This window comes from Elephas maximus, chromosome 4, assembly GCF_024166365.1.
Source record: "Elephas maximus indicus isolate mEleMax1 chromosome 4, mEleMax1 primary haplotype, whole genome shotgun sequence".
NCBI classification, from domain to species: domain Eukaryota; kingdom Metazoa; phylum Chordata; class Mammalia; order Proboscidea; family Elephantidae; genus Elephas; species Elephas maximus.
In genome coordinates this window covers 10,294,137-10,311,965 of record NC_064822.1, presented here as the reverse complement: position 1 = coordinate 10,311,965, position 17,829 = coordinate 10,294,137, and positions in this window count along the sequence as shown.

Here is a 17,829-nt window from a genome sequence, read left to right as displayed (position 1 = left end):
CACTGGAGACGTGGTAGATGATACTAGGAAAGGAGCCTCAAAGCATCAGTTCATAAGGGTCCTTAAGCACCATGTTCATACATTATCCAGTTATAGCCAAGCTTCCACAAAGATATTGTTTGCTTGAGTAAAGTAGGATAGGAGGCAACAGAAGGAGGAACTCACCTCTTCTGGAAAGTCTTCGCTATCTTCTCCAGAAAAAATCTGCTTGTCTCCTCCCCACATGAGCTCCTATCACAACTCTATTGTGCCATAAAGATGAATAACATAAAAGATATATGTACGGTGTGAAGTAGTCCAGCAGCACGGACAGCATACAGACTCGGTGGTAGGGAAGTCAGCCACAAGATGACTCGGCATCACGTAGAGGGGATTGGGTACATGGGCACAATGCTTGCTGCTGGAAAGATTGGCAGATCCAGGGCAGAACCACCCCCTGAGGAAGTGGAGCTATTGAGCACAGAACAAAGAGGGAATGTCATCCCAAAAGAATAGGGGCTTGGTTTCTCCTGTAGGGTAGAAGGGGTTTCACAGCACAAAAGCCCAACTCTAAGGTGTGTGAGCAGATACAGCAGCCAAGATAAGTGCTTTTAAGCCAATGAGTTAATGAATCACCCAAGAGACAGAGATGACCCCAAGAGTCATGCTGAATCCATAATTCCCACTGTGGGTATGAAAGGAATGCAATGACCTACCACCACCTCAGAATGTAGGACACTAGTTGGGGCACTAAGGAAAAATAGCCTATACATATGGAGAATTAAGGACAAGGAATAGCACAAAACATGAGGAAGTAAAAAAGACAGACACATTTTTGTAAAATAGATCACATGACCCTTACGGGTAGATAAATTTATTTATTTATTTATTTTGGAGCCTGATTCCTGCTGTGGAATGTATCAGTTGTAAAATCCTAGCACGTTATGAGAACACAAACTTTTTTTCTTACCAGTGGCATTTATCAGGACAGAATCTTTTACTTGAAGCCAACAAAATTTTCAGCGTAGGCAGGAGCAGTGTAATGAACCTCTGTTCGTGAATAAAGCTATTTTTCACCTGCTGAGGCCATTAGTCATTATCCAGTGTCTCACTGTGACATACATGGCAGAGAAGCCAGTCCACTGAAAATAAGATAAATTGGTAATTCCAAGTTAGCAGGATGAATGAGTCTCCCAACAAGTCTCTTTCCCTTTTTTACAATTTTAGGCTAAATGAACAGGTGATATTGTTCCCATCTATATATGTACAATTTTATAATTCTATTCATTCTTCCAGACAGTAAGCCAGTATGGGGTATGAAAGAATTAGCATTGTTTGAACATTTGTGTTGGCTGTTTCGGATTTACAGTGCCACTCATGTCTCCTCCCCTGGGGAGGTCTGATTGGAGGAACATAGACACCAACAAGAAATAAATCCCAGTTGTTATCAGTTGTATGATAATCCCCAACCACACCTGCAGGAGTCTCTTGTAAACCTGGTAACTCCCTTAATCTGTATGTTGGAATCTACCTGTGCTATCTGGTGTGTTTTTTTTTTTTCTTATCTGGTGTGTAGAGGCAGGGTAACAGTCTCTAAGCAATCTTACCAAACCAACTTCAGGGTATGGAACACAGACCTGCCCCTCACAACCAAGTGTGGAATGAACCAAGAGGAAGATGGACCAACTATTCCAGAGGAGAAAGACATAAAAGAGAAGATGAGACAGATTTCTCTCACCTTTAACACACTGGTCTTATTCATGGAGAAAACATGAGCCAATGAAGGTGACACTCTGACCAAACAGATCACCTACTGCTTAAGGAACAATGAGTGCGGAGGTTGAGAGAGAAGCTGGCAATGTTTTCTCTATTATTCCTCAAATCAGAAGGGGAATGTATGTCCCTGCCTTTGTGGACTAAGGTAAGAATGTGAGGAGAAGAGACGGAAAGTTTATTCTCCAGCACTGGCATTTTATATGTTGCTTTATTTAATCTTCAGATCTGCCATGGTGGATTCGAACTGCCACCTTTTGGTTAGCAGCCAATCTCTTAACCCCTACACCACCAGAGCTCCACATATATGTTATTTTTCCTGTTTAATCAGGTCAGAAAACAGAGGTTCAGAGGTTAGGTTACTTGTACAAGGATAGATGGTAAATAAGAGCGTCAAATTTTGAACGTAGATCTACTCCAGGATCAATGTTCATTTCGCTATACCTTGATGACTATTATGGATTAAATTGTGCCTCCAAAAAGATACGTTGAAATCCTGGTTGCTATCCAGAAGGTCAGCAGTTTGAATCCATCAGCCCCTCCTTGGAAACTGTATGGGGCAGTTCTACTCTGTCGCTCTGAGTTGGGATTGACTTGACGGCAATGGGTTTGGTTTTTGGTTTGGTACCTGCAAACGTGTGAGAAAGACGTCGCAGTCTGCTTCTATATAGATTACAGTCTGGGGTTGCTATGAGTCAGAATCCACTCATCAGCAATTTTTTTTTTTTTTTAAATGAATACCTATGAATATGACCTTGTTTGAAGAGAGAGCTTTTTTTGTTGTTATCAGTTAAGTAACAAGGTCATACTGGAGTAGGATGGGTCTTGATCTTGATCCCTTCTGAGTGTTGTCTTATAAAAGGGCAGAACACACCCAAAGATAGAGACATAGGGGATAGGGGTAGGGGGAATCAAATGCCATGTGGAGATGCATCTGAAAGCCAAGGAATGCCAAGCAGCACTACGGTGTAGAAACTGGAGGAGACAAGGAAGCATCTTCCGCCAACAGCAGAAAAAGAAAGAGTTCATGGTCTTGCCATCACCCTGAATCAAACTTCCAGCCTTGAGAATTGTGAGAAAACAAATATCTGTTCTTTAAAGCCACCCACTTTATGTCTTTTTGTTATAGTAGCCCTAGGAAACTAAGACAATGACTTTCACAGTGTGACCACCTCGGCAGACTAAATAGGGAGCTGTGGAAGACACCACAAGGACGTGCAAAATGATGTTTGCTGTGCATTGTGCTATGGCTGCTAACCAAAATGTCGGCAGTTCAAATCCACCAGCCTCCTTGGAAACCCTATAGGGCAGTTCTACTCTGTCCTATAGGGTTGCTATGAGTCAGGATCAACTCCAGGCAGCAGGTTTGGTTTGGTCGTTTGGTTGCACCACCAAGAGCCCTAGTGCACATTGGTTAAGAACTCAGATGCTGACCAAAAGGTCAGCAGTTTGAATCCACCAGCTGCTCCTTGGAAACCTATGAGGCAGTTCTACTCTGTCCTATAGGGTCGCTATGAGTCCAGATTGGCTAGATGGCAACGGGTAATGAATGTGCCACCAGGGCTCCAATGTTTAAGTCAAAAGGAGCCCTGGTGGTACAGTAGTTAAACATTCTGCTGCTAACCAAAAGGACTGTGGTCCAAACCCACCAGCTGCCCTGGGGAGAAAGATGTAGTAGTCTGCTTCAGGAAAGATTACGATCTTGGGAACCCCATGGCAGTTCTACTCTGTTCTATAGGGTTGTTCTCTTAGTTATCTAGTGCTGCTTTAACAAATACCACAAGTGAATGGCTTTAACAAACAGAAGTTTATTTTATCACAGTTTTGGAGGTTAGAAGTCTGAATTCAGGGCACCAGCTCCAGGTGAAGGCTTTCCCTCTCTGTTGGGTCTGGGGGAAAGTCCTTGTCATCAATCTTCCCTTGGCCTAGGAGCTTCTCAGGGAAGGTACTCCAAAGAATGAGCTCCACTACTTCTTGCTTGGTGGTATGAGGTCCTTCTCCTTTCTGCTCGATTCTCTTTTATATCTCAAATGAGACTGACTCAAGACACAACCCAATCCTGTAGAATGAGTCCTGTCTCATTAACATAACTGCCTCTAATCTTGCCTCATAGATGTTAGGATTTACAACACATGGGATAGTAACATCAGATCACAAAATGGAGGACAACTACACAGTACTGGGAATCATGGCCTATTTTGGGGGGACACAATTCAATCTATGACAGTCACTATGAGTCACAGTTGACTCACGGGCAACAAGTTTGGTTTTGGTTTTTATGTTTAAGGCATAATAAAAGCTGAATCTATGTGATCTTAGAACATTAACTATGATATAGACAGTCAAATCAATCACGTGGATTGAGGAAAGAAGATGAGGAGAGAGGAGAAGACAGAGAGTTGACACAGGCCACATGTTCAAAGTTTACATTGATTCTGAAGGCAATTGAGATGTACTTCAGAGTTCTTGGATCAGAGGGGCATGATCAATATCAGGATGAAGAATATGATTCTTAGTTTTGTTGCTTCTTTTTGCAGAAAAAAAAAAGGCAGGAACCAGCTTAAAGCAATGATGGTACATTTGTCTTTGCCTCGGATGGTAGTAACCGAGGGCGAAGGATAGAAGGAGATAGAAATTGTCAAGGATTTGATAAAAGATGAACTGTGAGCTACAAGAAACAAGGGAGAAGTCAAAAAGAGAAATCCAAGTTTGAAAGACATTAAAAAGTTTATTTCACTCCCAGTAAGGGGCAAGGTAGGATGTCTAACAACCAGGTGCAGGCCCAACTAAGAACCAAAATACAGTGAAACCAATTGCACTCTGTGTTTCATAGACTGGTCTCATATAGACCTTCCACCACCAAAAACATGATGACTGGAGAGCACAAACTTGGCCCCCAGGCATAAAGAGCTGCTGCTCAGCTTCTAGCATACAGCAAATAAAGCAAACGACCATGGCTAGTACCAGGCTGCAGCCTTTCATCCTGAAGGTTCGTCTGAGCCACCAGCTGGACCACAATTCACGAGCCTGATCCAGTCCTTTCACCTCACATGGATCCACGAACATCCTCAGATAGGATTCTGGCTCAGGCTGGGTATCCCCCAAGGACACTGTCTACTCAGAATCTATGGCTAGTTGTTTTACCACTGTTATGGACTGAATTGTGTCTCCTCAAAATATGTGTTAGAATCCTAACATCTCTACCTATGGATATAATCTAATGTAATATAATCACTTGCCACAATGTAATTTAATGTCATGTAATCACCTTCCATATGCAATCTGACGTAAAGCAATCAGTCAGTTGAGGTCATATCGTGGCGGGGTGGATCCTAAAGCTAATTACTTCTGAGTTATATAAAGAACAGCACAGACATGGAGAGAGACACCATGTGTCTATGTCAGGCTACCAACAAGGAAGGAATCGACATGGCTGAGACCCTGATTTGGACTTTTAGATTCCATAACTATGAGAAAATAAAGTTCTGTTCTTCAAAGCTACCCACTTCTGGTATTTGTGTTATAGCTCACTAGGTAATTAAGACAATCACTTTCTTCTTGATTCAGTTATCTGAAAGGTCCATTTGTTTCCTAGAATTTTTCTTTAGGCCATTCTTAGTCTTTTTTACTACAGCTTCATTAAAGATCAAGATATAATTTTAGCATTCAAGAAGATCCTTTCCAGTGCCTACGCAATTATTTTTTATGAGATCTTTTAGACAAAAAATTTAAATTCTATTTAGACTAAAGTAAAAGTTTTGCTTCAATTTTTTTTTTAGTCTAAATAGAAATAAGCTTTCTTTCACTGTAGGCAGAACGGCCTGTATGACAATTTCTTTAAGAGTAGAAACCCAATTCTTCATGTACTAAAGTTCTTATGGTGTTCCTATGGTGAATTTGCACTGCATAAGCTTACAGTCTTTACCACTATTCTCTTACATCACCAAAATTTTCCAAGAAAATGCTACTCAGCTTTGATAAAACCAAAATACTTGACATCCTCATATAAAAATATAAACATTTCTAAATAATGCTTTGAATATACTTCAACATAATGTAATTTCATTATTCAGTCAAGCAAAATGGTAGACAATGAGTAAAATCTAGAGAGCTTAGATATTGCCCAAATAAAAAAAACAGTTAGGTAATACTCCAAAAGAATTCCAGAGCATGCAGACAGCAGTATTTTTTAAGGATTTGATCCAGTTACTACGGAAATTCATTTTTATAAACATCACAGCCAAATCTGGATGATACCACATCATAAAACTTGAAGTTTACTTCCTAAACAGAGGCAGTATCACAATTGCCAACATGCACCAATATATGGCTGAGAACATTAGATCTATAGCAAGATTTATAGACCTTCAGAAACAAAAGTGGATTAAAGCATAAAGGAAAGCGGGGGCGGGGGGGGAGTAAGAAAGCCATGCCAGACGAGTGAAGAACCCGACTCTTCTCCATCGATATGAAGACAGTCAGGCTCACCTTAATGCTCAGGTTTAACACATCAGTGAGAATTACAACTGCTTGTTTTTGCCCATCCTCTTAGATCTGAACTTTGTCCTCTTTTAAATGTGCTCAAGGGAAAATTTCTGAGATGGTAAGATCTCTGTGCCGAGGACAGTATTATATTTTAAAGGGTTTTTCTGTTATTCTCAGTTTTAGATACTGAACACTTGCTAATATTAAAAAAAAAAAAATCCTGGATCCTATTTTCTTTTGAAAAAGTAGTGAATATGTTAATGCCCCACAAAGCATCATCGAATAGGTGTTAATACTGTGACTGTTAAAATCATACCTCGTCCTAGACCAGTGTTTCTTAACCTTTTTCTTCATTATCACCTCCCTTTTTAGATTATTGTTTTTAGATTTTTTTTAAGATATTTTCTTCATAATCACACCTTCCTCATAAAATTGTAATACCAGAGGCTTACTCTATATCAGTTAATGTATTGTGGCCCTTTGAGAGACCATGTACCATTGAATATCTAAGATTTTTTGTCCTACCCCCAAGAATGAAGTTTTGCCTCCTTGAGGGTAATACGTAGCCCGTGTTGAGAACGCGTGCCTTAGGTGCTAAGGTGGCCTCATATTGGTTACTATGGAATATTCTTGTGAGAAAGTCTGTAACCAGATTCTTTAGTTTTTAAGAATGATGTAGGACATCCAGAGTATTTAACCATCAGGTTACCCTGCCTTGTAGGGAGGAGGTGAAACTCAGGTATACCTTTACTCCTTCTGAGAAGTTTGTACACATGGATACTTGGAGACTGTGGCTCCATCCTACGCTCATGGAGAAGCTGACCTAAGGCTAGACCACTAGTCCTGGGTCTAACCCCAGATTCTAAATCCCCAAATATAAACCTAAGGAGGGAAAACATATTCCCCAATTGGAATAAACATGTTTTTAAAAGAAATCATTAATCAAAGTTCATATAGTGTTCCTATGGTGAAATCACAGAGCATAAGCTTATCATCTTTAATACTATTCTCTTTCAATATTATCAAAATCTGATTGTCTGAAAATAAAATTCAGGGTAGGTCTTTTTGTTAACCCAAATCACTGGCTAAAGATGAGCTGGGGCGTACAAACCAACTTATGTCTGCCTTCCCCACATCACATCAATTCACCCGCATCCATTCCACCATAGTTCATACTCGATGATTGTATGCCTGAAAATCTTATGGCCAAGGGAACCTTGTGGTCTCTATTATCCAAGTACAGATTTTTGCACCTTCAAAGGGCTATGGTTCCAGTCTAGTGTGACCATCCTTTGTCCTGCAATCACTGTGTCTCCTCCCATACCAGGGCTCTGGACATGGCCCTTCAGATCCCCGAAAATGGCTATGACTAGGGACACAAAAAATGGTGAAGACTCCTAGATCCTTCAAGGGATCTGAGAACAGCTATAAAGAAGTATACCACCACCAAGTTTATACTGTAAAATAAAAATACCATATTCAGCCCATAACTATGAAAAGTATAAGAAGAAAAGTTTGTGTAAGGAAAACCAACATCTGCATTAGCAGTATCTCCAACCAATGAGAATGTTTGATATTATCTGCAACATCAATTGGTAGTGTGAAAGACTCACATTTTATATTTCACTGTCCCATATATTGCAGTACCAAAAAGAGTTGGTGAACATTCAGCCACCCCAAGAAGTAGCATATGATCAAAGGCACTTGACTGAATGGATCGTAACAAATTATGGAGAACAGAGCTAAGAATGGAAATTCCAGAAAACTTAATTGTGCTCATGTGGAACCTGTACATAGAACAAGAGGCAGTCATTATAACAGAACAAGGGGACACTGCATGGTTTAAAATCAGGAAAGGTGTACATCAGGGTTGTATCCTTCCACCATATTTATTCAACCTGTATGCTCAGCAAATAATTCCAGAAGCTGGACTATATGAAAGAGAATGTGGCACCAGGGGTGGAGGAAGACTCATTAACAACTTGTGATATGCAGATTACACAACTTTGCTTGCTGAAAGTGAAGATGACTTGAAGCATTTACTGAAGAAGATCAAAGCCTTCAGTATGGATTACACCTCAACATAAAGAAAACAAAAATCCTCATGACTGGACCAATAAGCGTCATCATGATAAACGGAGAAAGTATTGAAGTTGTCAAGGGTTTCTTTTCGCTTAGATCTACAATCAACACCCATGGAAGTAGTAGTCAGAAAATTAAACAACACTGCATTTGGACCTCTTTAAATGTGCTGCAAAGGACCCCTTTAAAGTGTTAAGAAAGCAAAGATGTCACTTTGAGGATTTAGGTGCCCCGACCCAAGCCATGGTATTTTTAATAGCCTCATGTGCATGTGAAAGCTGGTCAATGAATAAGGAAGACCGAAGAAGAATTGATGCCATTGAATTATGGTGATGGCAAAGAATATTGAATATCCCATGGAGTGCCAGAATAAGGAACAAATCCATTTTGGAAGAAGTACAGCCAGAATGCTCCTGAGAAGACAGACTTTATCTCACGTACTTTGGACATGTTATCAGGAGGAAACAGTCCTTGGAGAAGGACTTCATGCTTGGTGTTATGGATTGAACTCTGTCCTCCAAAAATATGGCTTGTAAATCCTAACCTCTATGCCTGTGGTTATAACCCCATTTGGGAATGGGTTGTCTTTCTTAGGTTAATGAAACAAGATTAGCGTAGGGTGTGTCCCGAATAAATCTCTTTTGAGATATAAAAGAGACTAAAAAAGCAAGCCAAAGAAGGATATCATTCTTGGTAATGTGGAACCTGAGGGTCAGCAAAAAGAAGACAACACTCAACAAGGTGGACTGACACAGTGGCTGCAACAATGGGCTCAAGCATAGCAAAGATTGTGAGGACAGTGTAGGACCAGGCGATGTTTCATTCTGTTGTACATAGGGTTGCTATGAGGGGAAACTGACTTGACAGCACCTAACAACAGCAATAACATACGTTGTCTCATGACTAGATTCTAAAATTTAACTCTATCTTTTTTAACTATTTCCTGTCAAACTTACCTAAAAGATGTCCTACCCTTCCTACAGGTATATACTTACCCACTGTGTACTTTACTCCCATCCCACCATGCTATTTCCAAAGTTCTAAAACCAAAATTATCACTCTCAGGTACCCCATGATCATCCAGCTTCTTTCTTTTCCTATGGATTTGTTTCATCCCCTTCCTCTCATCCTGAGGTATCCCCCCCATCATCTTTAATCAAGTATTGTCTTCTGTTATGGATTCAATTGTGCCTTCTAAAAATTTGTGTTGGAATCTTAACCCCTATACCTGTGGATGTTCATCCCATTTGGGAATAGGGTTTTCTTTGTTATGTTAACAAGGCCATATCAGTGTAGGGTGTGCCCCAAACCTAATCACTTCAGAGATAAGAGGAGCAACACAGACACAAGAAAGCAGAAACAGGGGAAGAAGGATACGATGAGGCGATCACCACAGAATTGTGGAACACTGAGCTACAAAAGCTGAGACAAAATCTTCCTCTAGAGGAAGCCAGCACAACTTGTACAAGACAAGGTCATGGAAACTCCATAGACACATTCAAACTTCATGAGGGACCAAATTACTGGGCTGAGGATTGTGGGGACCATGATTTTGGGGAACATCTAGCTCAAGTGGCGTAACATAGTTTATAAAGAAAATGTTCTACATTCTACTGTGGTGAGTAGTGTCTGGGATCTTAAAGGCCTGTGAGCAGCCATCTAAGTAAGACACTCCACTGGTCTCACCCCTTTGGGAACAAGGAAAACCAAGGTCACAAGAGAAAGATTAGCCCAAAGGACTAATGAACCACAAATACCACAGCCTCCACCAGACTGAGTCCAGTACAACTAGATGGTGCCCAGCTACCACCACTGACTACTCTGACAGGGATCACAATAGAGGGTCCCAGACAGAGCTAGAGGAAAATGTAGAACAAAATTCTAACTCACAAAAAAAGACCAGACTTACTGGCCTAACAGTGGCTGGAGAAACCCCAAGAGTATGACCCCCAGACACCCTTTCAGATGAGTAATGAAGTCACTCCTGAGGTTCACCCTTCAGTCAAAGATTAGACATGTCCATAAAACAAAACGAGAGTAAAGGGGCACACCAGCCCAGGGGCAAGGACTAGAGGGCAAGAAGGGACCGGAAAGCAGATACTAGGGAACCCAAGGTCGAGAAAGGAGAGTGTTGACATGTTGTTGGGTTGTTAACCAATTTCATAAAACAATATGTGTACTAACTGTTTAATGAGAAGCTAGTTTGTTCTGTAAACTTTCATCTAAAGTACAATTAAAAAAAAAAAAAAAGATCTTCCCCTAGAGCTGACAGAAAGAGAGAGAGGGAGAAAGCATTCCCCTAGAGCCAGTGCCCTGAATTCAGACTTCCAGTCCCCTAGACTGTTCGAAAAGAAATTTCTCCTCTTTAAAGCCACCCACTTGGGGTGTTTCTGTCACAGCAGCAAGAAACTAAGACACCTGTGAGAATTATTTCAGCACCCAGAAGAAAAAGAGAATCTGACTCTTTGAGATCCCATGCATTTCATTCTTCAAGGGTTAATGACAATGTTTTTCTTTCCTGGAAGGAGAAGAGCTGTGTGGAATTCCCGCCGTGGTAGAACTTCAGTATTAGACATTAATGCTCTACAGACCGACTGTGAATTGACTGATTTTATGATTTAGCAATTATAATGTGAACACTCAAAACTCTATCCCAAGATTTACTCTACTTAGTTTAGTATGGTTAGATGATGTAGTTGAGTTTTCATTGCAGTGAATTTGGAATATGGCTGTATGGTTGCTAGACATAAAATTTCACTTATGGGAAAATTGCCTCTGTAATAGGGTCCTGTCTTCCTCATTCAAAAGATCTTTCCCTTCTCTTCCACCCTTCTCTGACCCTCTGTTGCAGGGGATCCCAATTAGACTGGGAAAGCTACTCAAATGGGCAAAAGGACTAGGGGAAATGAGAAAGAAAGGGAAAGAGAATAAAAGAGAGGAGACACGAGAGCTCTCCCCTGCTTCCCCAGAGGGGATCTTTGCCAGACATTGAAATTCTCTCCAAGTAGCTCCAGCAAACATGGTCCTTTTCACACGGTACCTCAAGGGATTTCATTTGGAACTTTGAAATACTTTGCCAGTGCGGAATTTCACAGCTTTGCTACAAACAGGAATCTGATATTTATGATTAGCACTGTTACAGAAGCTGCAGGCCACAGACCGTTCCTGATCACAAGCATAGAAAAAACAGTCGGCAGAATGCAAGTTTCCATATGTCGCCCTTAAACCGTTCTTACCGCCTGGACCACTCATACAGTACCAATAGTCTCTGTACAGTTATCTGTTTATATGTGGATTACTTCTTTTTCCTATTAAATTACAAGTGTCATGAAGGCAGGTCTGCATTTTGTTCACTTATATATTCTTTACAGTACCCAGCAGATATTACAGTAAGCCCATAATAAATATCTTTTTAACCAATTCTTACCACTTGCAGTTGAGGCGATTCTGACTCATGGCGACTCCAGATGTGACGGAGTAAAACTGTGCTCCCTGGGAGTTCAATGGCTGATTTTTCAGAAGTAGATTTCCAGGCCTTTCTTCCAAGGCATCTCGGGGTGGACCTGAATCTCCAGCCTTCCAGTTAACAGGTGAGCACATTAACCAACTGGACAGCCCAGGAACTCCAACTGATACTGACTAGTGCATTATACTCATAATAGCCAGAGAGTTCAGGATACTGAGTCTCTGGGTGGCACAAATGGTTGTGTGCTGGGCTACTAACCTAAAATGGTGATGAGTCAAACCCATTCGGAGGCATCTCAGAAGAAAGACCTGGCAATCTGCTTTTGAAAGGTCCTAGCCATTAAAAAAACATTGTGGAGCACAGTTCTACTCTGACACACGTAGGATCGCCATGAGTTCGAATCTACTCAACAACAGCTGGTTTGGGTTTTCAGGACACTGAAGTCATCCCAACTAAGATATCTAATAGGGCAATGCCCTTGAAAATGCTACTTTTGATCTCATCATTACAGGCAGATTTCATTAGATAAGAATCAGCCCCCTTTCTCCCTCTCCCTCCAAAAAATTGAAAAAGCAAAAGAATAAGATGATTTGGGAAAAACAGAGGAGGTGACAAAAAAAAAAAAAAAAATTACAGTCTGTTTCTTTAATCCTACCATCTACCTCCAGACCACTTGCTTCAACTGTGCACCAAGAAAATGAAATTTCTCTCTGGGCCTTCAGTTGTAGAGTTGTTGTTGTTAGGGGCTGTCAAGTCAGTTCTAACTCTCAGCAACCCTATGAACAACAGAACACAGCACTGCCCAGTCCTGCGCCATCCTCACAATTGTTACTATGCTTGAGCCCATTGTTGCAGCCACAATGTCAATTCATCTCACTGAGGGTGACCTCTCTTTCACTGATGCTCTACTTTACCAAGCATGATGTCCTTCTCCAGGCACCGGTCCCTCCTGATAACATGTCCAAGGTACGTGAGATAAAGTCTTGCCGTCTTTGCTTCTCAGGAGCATTCTGGCTGTACTTCTTCCAAGACAAGATATGTTTCTTCTTTTGGCAGTCCAATGGTATGTTCAATATTCTTCACCAACACCATAATTCAAAGGCAGTAATTCTTCTTCTGTCTTCCAGATTCATTGTCCAGCTTTCACATGCATATGAGGTGACTGAAAATACCATGGCTTGGGTCAGGTGCACCTTAGTCCTCAAAGTGACATCTTTGCTTTTTAATACTTTAAAGAGGTCTTATGCAGCAGATTTCCCCAATCCAATATGTCATTTGATTTCCTGACTACTGCTTCCATGAGCATTGATTGTGGATCCAAGTAAAAAGAAATCCTTGACAACTTCAACATTCCCTCTGTTTATCATGGTGTTGCTTATTGGTCCAGTTGTGAGGATTTTTATTTTCTTTTATGTTGATGTGTAATCCATACTGAAAGCTGTGGTCTTTGATCTTCATCAGTAAGTGCTTCAATCCTCTTTGCTTTCAGCAAGCAAGGTTGTTTCATCTGCATATGGCAGGTTATTAATGAGTCTTCCTCCAGTCCAAATGCTGTGTTCTTCTTTATATAGTCCAGATTCTCAGATTGTTTGCTCAGCATACAGACTGAATAAGTATGGTGAAAGGATACGACCCTGACGCACCTTTCCAGGTTTTCAGTCATGAAGAGCAGAGATATATGACCAGAAGTAGGCTAGGGAATAGAAATGCAAGCCTTCCATTCTTTTTGCTCATTTCCAGCTGACAGGAAGTCTCCTAACAGATCTTACCTGTTTGGATTTCCCCTGCTTATAAATGTCAGAAAACAAAACATACAGGTCTGACAGTATCTGCCCTTCTCCTACATCATTATAGGCCTCGGAAAAACACTCACCCAAATGGACTCTAGTTTAGCTTAAAAATAGTGCATTTGCCTCAAAAGCTCCTATCTTTTGTTTATTTCTCCTTATTTCCAGGCTTGAATACCTGGGAGAGTTACATCATGACTTTAAGTTGCAAACCTGTCAATGGCTGATTGAAGACTTAAAAGGAGGCAAAACTCCGACAGTTGTGTGAATGCAGATATCGCTGGGGACTCTCCAGAGGCTTCCAGTGATGTTCACCCAGGGTTGCATGAAGGCTTAGGCCAGTGCTGGAGGCAGATTAGCAAAGGAGTATCTGAGAACTTAAAAAAAACTGTCAGTGTAGCTATGTGTTTCCCTGTATCTTTAAAAGCATGGATATTAAAAAGGCACTCTCAGAAAGCTAAGAGGCTGTGGGAAGGGGTGATTCTCTTCTCTTCCTTTAAATATGTCGACTAAAAAGAAAAAATATATATATATTTATATATGTATGTATAGCATTTGATAAAGCGCATGAGGGAAATGTTTTTCCTTTCCTTGTGGCAAGAACTGGTAAAAATAAAACAAAGCAAAGTCCTGGCACTTGGTGTTTTATTTCTAAGCCCTGGCTGCATTGATCACATGAACACCATTGGGTGAGTTGGTGCTGTCTGGCTAAGGCCAGGCAGAAATTCAGAAAGGCAGCCTGTAAGGGGACATGGCACCCTTGAGGCCAGGGTCTCAAAAAATGGCATGCACCCAGGTTACAGAACCTTAGAAATGCAAATTACTACTGAATGGGCCGCAGTCAACGCCCACTGTTCTATGCTGATTGGCATTTCACAACTATAAACTGAGGAGGCAGGTGGTTTGTTGAGATCTACCTCAGGCATATAAACTGGGAGCAAGAATTCAATGGGGTTTCCAGTTACCGTTTCAGCAAGGCAATAAGAGATGAGCACCTGGAGCCTAGGAAAGTTCTCACTTATCTCAGGAATATATGAGCAGCTAGTCTCCCAGGAGGCGTAGTGGTTAAGTGCTAAGGCTGCTAACCAAAGGGTCGGCAGTTTGAAGCCTCCAGACGCTCCTTGGAAACTCTATGGGGCAGGTCTACTCTGTCCTATAGGGTCACTATGAGTCGGAACCGACTCGATGGCACTGGGTTACTGGGTTTAGTCTCCCAGGGCTCCTTGAGGTCTTTGTGGTAATCTGACCAGAGAAATATTTAGAAGCATCAAAGACTATTCATGTTGTTAGCTGCCGTCAAGTAGGCCCCCAACTCGTGGTGGCCCCATGCACAACAGAAGGAACTGCGGTCTGGTCCTATGCCATTCCTGTGATCAGTTGGAGAGCTGACCATTGTGATCCAAAGGATTTTCCTTGGCTGATTTTCACAAGTAGATCATCAGGCCTTTCTTCCTACTCTGTCTTAGTCTTAGTCTGTAAGCTCCGCTGAAATCTATTCAGCATCATAGAGACACAAGCCTCTACTGGCAGATGGGTGATGGCTGCACATGAGGTGCATTGGTCAGGAATTGAACCCAGGTCTCCACAAGGAAGGTAAGGTGTTTACCTATTTCATCACTGCAAAGGATTATCTCATTCACTTGTTCATCCAACACATATGTATTGGGCACCTACTCTGTGCAAGATGCTAGGCATCCAACAAAGAGTGAAGCTGACAGAATTCTTGCCTACATGAATCTTAAAACCTAGCCAGGTAGAGGTTTGGAGACCATGGTTTCAGGGGACATCTAAGTCAATTGGCAAAATAAAATCTATTAAGAAAACATTCTGCATCCTACTTTGAAGAGTGTGCTCTGAGGTCTTAAAAGCTTGCAAGCGGCCATCTAAGATGCATCAATTGGTCTTGACCCACCTGGATCAAAGGAGAATGAGGAACACCAAGGACACAAGGTAATTACGAGCCCAAGAGACAGAAGGGCCACATGAACCACAGACCACATCATCCTGAGACCAGAAGAACTAGATGGTGCTGGGCTACAACCAATGACTGCCCTGACAACAGAGAACCCCTGAGGGAGCAAGAGAACAGTGGGACGCAGACCCCAAATTCTCATAAAAAGACCAGACTTAACGGTCTGGCTGAGACTAGAAGGACCCTGGTGGTCATGGCCCTCAGACCTTCTGTAAGCCCAGGACAGGAACCATTCCCAAAGCCAACTCATCAGACATGGATTGGACTGGACAACGGGTTGGAGAGAGATGCTGATGAGGAGTGAGCTTCTTGGATCAGGCGGACACTTGAGACTATTTTGGCATCTCCTGTCTGGAGGGGAGATGAGAGGGTGGAGGGGGTTACAAGCTGACAAAATGGTAATGAAAAGAGAGACTGGAAGGAGGGAGAGGGCTGTCTCGTTGCGGGGAGAGTAATTGGAAGCATGTAGTAAGGTGCATATAAGTTTTTATGTGAGAGACTGACTTGATATGTAAACTTTCACTTAAAGCACAATAAAAATTATTAAAAAAAAAAACCTAGCCAGGAAGAAAAACATTGATCAAATAACCACGCAAAAAAAGGACTAGTTAAGCTCTGAAACAGAAGAAAGGTGAGATTTTATGAAAGCATATAATAATCCAAAAACCTGTTGTTATTGAGTGGATTCTGACTCACAGTGACCCTATAGGACAGAGCAGCCAAGCTCCTAACCACTGGGCCACCAGGGTTCCAACTAAGGCTGTTAACTAAAAAGATGGCAGTTTGAATCCACTAGCCACTCCTTGGAAACGCTACGGGGTAGTTCCACTCAATGGCAATGGGTTTGGTACAGAAATTAAATATGCCTAGGAAGGTGAAAAAAGAAAAGTCTCTTGAAGTAAGGATGGATATTTTTAGAAACCCTGATACAAGGAGTTTTGGTATTTCTTATTAGGTAGCCAACTATTGCCAAATGCTTCAACACTAACCTTTATAACACATTAAAATTACTCTAACATTTCCCCACCCTAATAAATCTAATCAAGACCAATGACTACTGTTTCAATAAATGTTTGGTAACAGAAGATTCCAAGATCATACCTCTGGTGTAACTGGAACTAATTAAAAATTTAGCTTGAGTGGAGATATATTCACTTCAGGCACTGTCATAGTGAAGACAAAGTATAAACTTCTTTCGTTAAGGTTTTTTTTTTTTTTTAAAGTATGTCCTGAAGGAAACTTAGTACCTAGAATGATTTTATAGAGGCAGAATTTAGTTTTAATTTTTATATTTTATATCATGAAAATTCTTAATGAATTCTGATTGAGATCAGGGCGTATATATGCACAGACATAGGCCACATAAAAGGAACAATGAGAAATTAGTATTTCTTGGTCGAGTTGCTCAGGGTGATTTACGGTATGTTTTTATTAGATACTGGCACAAGTAATATAAATCATTTTAAAGAAAAATGATCTGAATTTTTTCCACATATTTGCCTTATATGTACAAAGTATGTATTATCTTACGAATTTTATTTGAAAAGGCATTTACAGCTACTGCAAAGACGACCTCAGTTCATCTTGCCATATAATTTTGCTGGGTCCTCCCATTCTGATTCTATCATTCCAGTTAAGGACAGCTAGGATCAGTGCGTAGCCAGCCAAACCCCACACATGTGAACAAGACCAGGCCAGATCAACAGAGTCACCTGGCCCACACCACAGACACATGAGCAACAAAAGCTTATTACTGCATGTCGCTGAGGTCTGAGGTTGTTATGCATCATTATTGTGACAATAGGTAACTAAAGCAACTACCATCTGTTATGGCTTGAATTGTGTCCCCCAAAAATATGTGTTGAAGTCGTAACTCCTGTACCTATAAATATGATCCTACTTGGAAATACAGGTTTTTCTTTTATTTTCTGGTCTTTCAAACCAGTGGAGGGTGGGTCCAAAACCTAATCACTTCTGAGTCACAGAAAAGCGAAATAGATACAGAGACATGGAGAGGCAAGACAGACACCAAGGACTGCCAAGAAACACCAAGGAACTCATTGGCCTACCAACAATGAAGGACTTCCCCTAGATCCATGCTCTGAATTCAGGCTTCTAGCCTCCTGAACTGTGAGAAAGTAAATGTCTGTTCTTCAAAGCCAGTCACTTGTGGCAACATTAGGTAACTAAGACCCCATCCAAAAATAATCATCCTCTTTCCAGCATACTTAGTTCTCTTGCTTTTATGCCCTACAATATTACCTTCCTGAAAAAATTCAATCCAT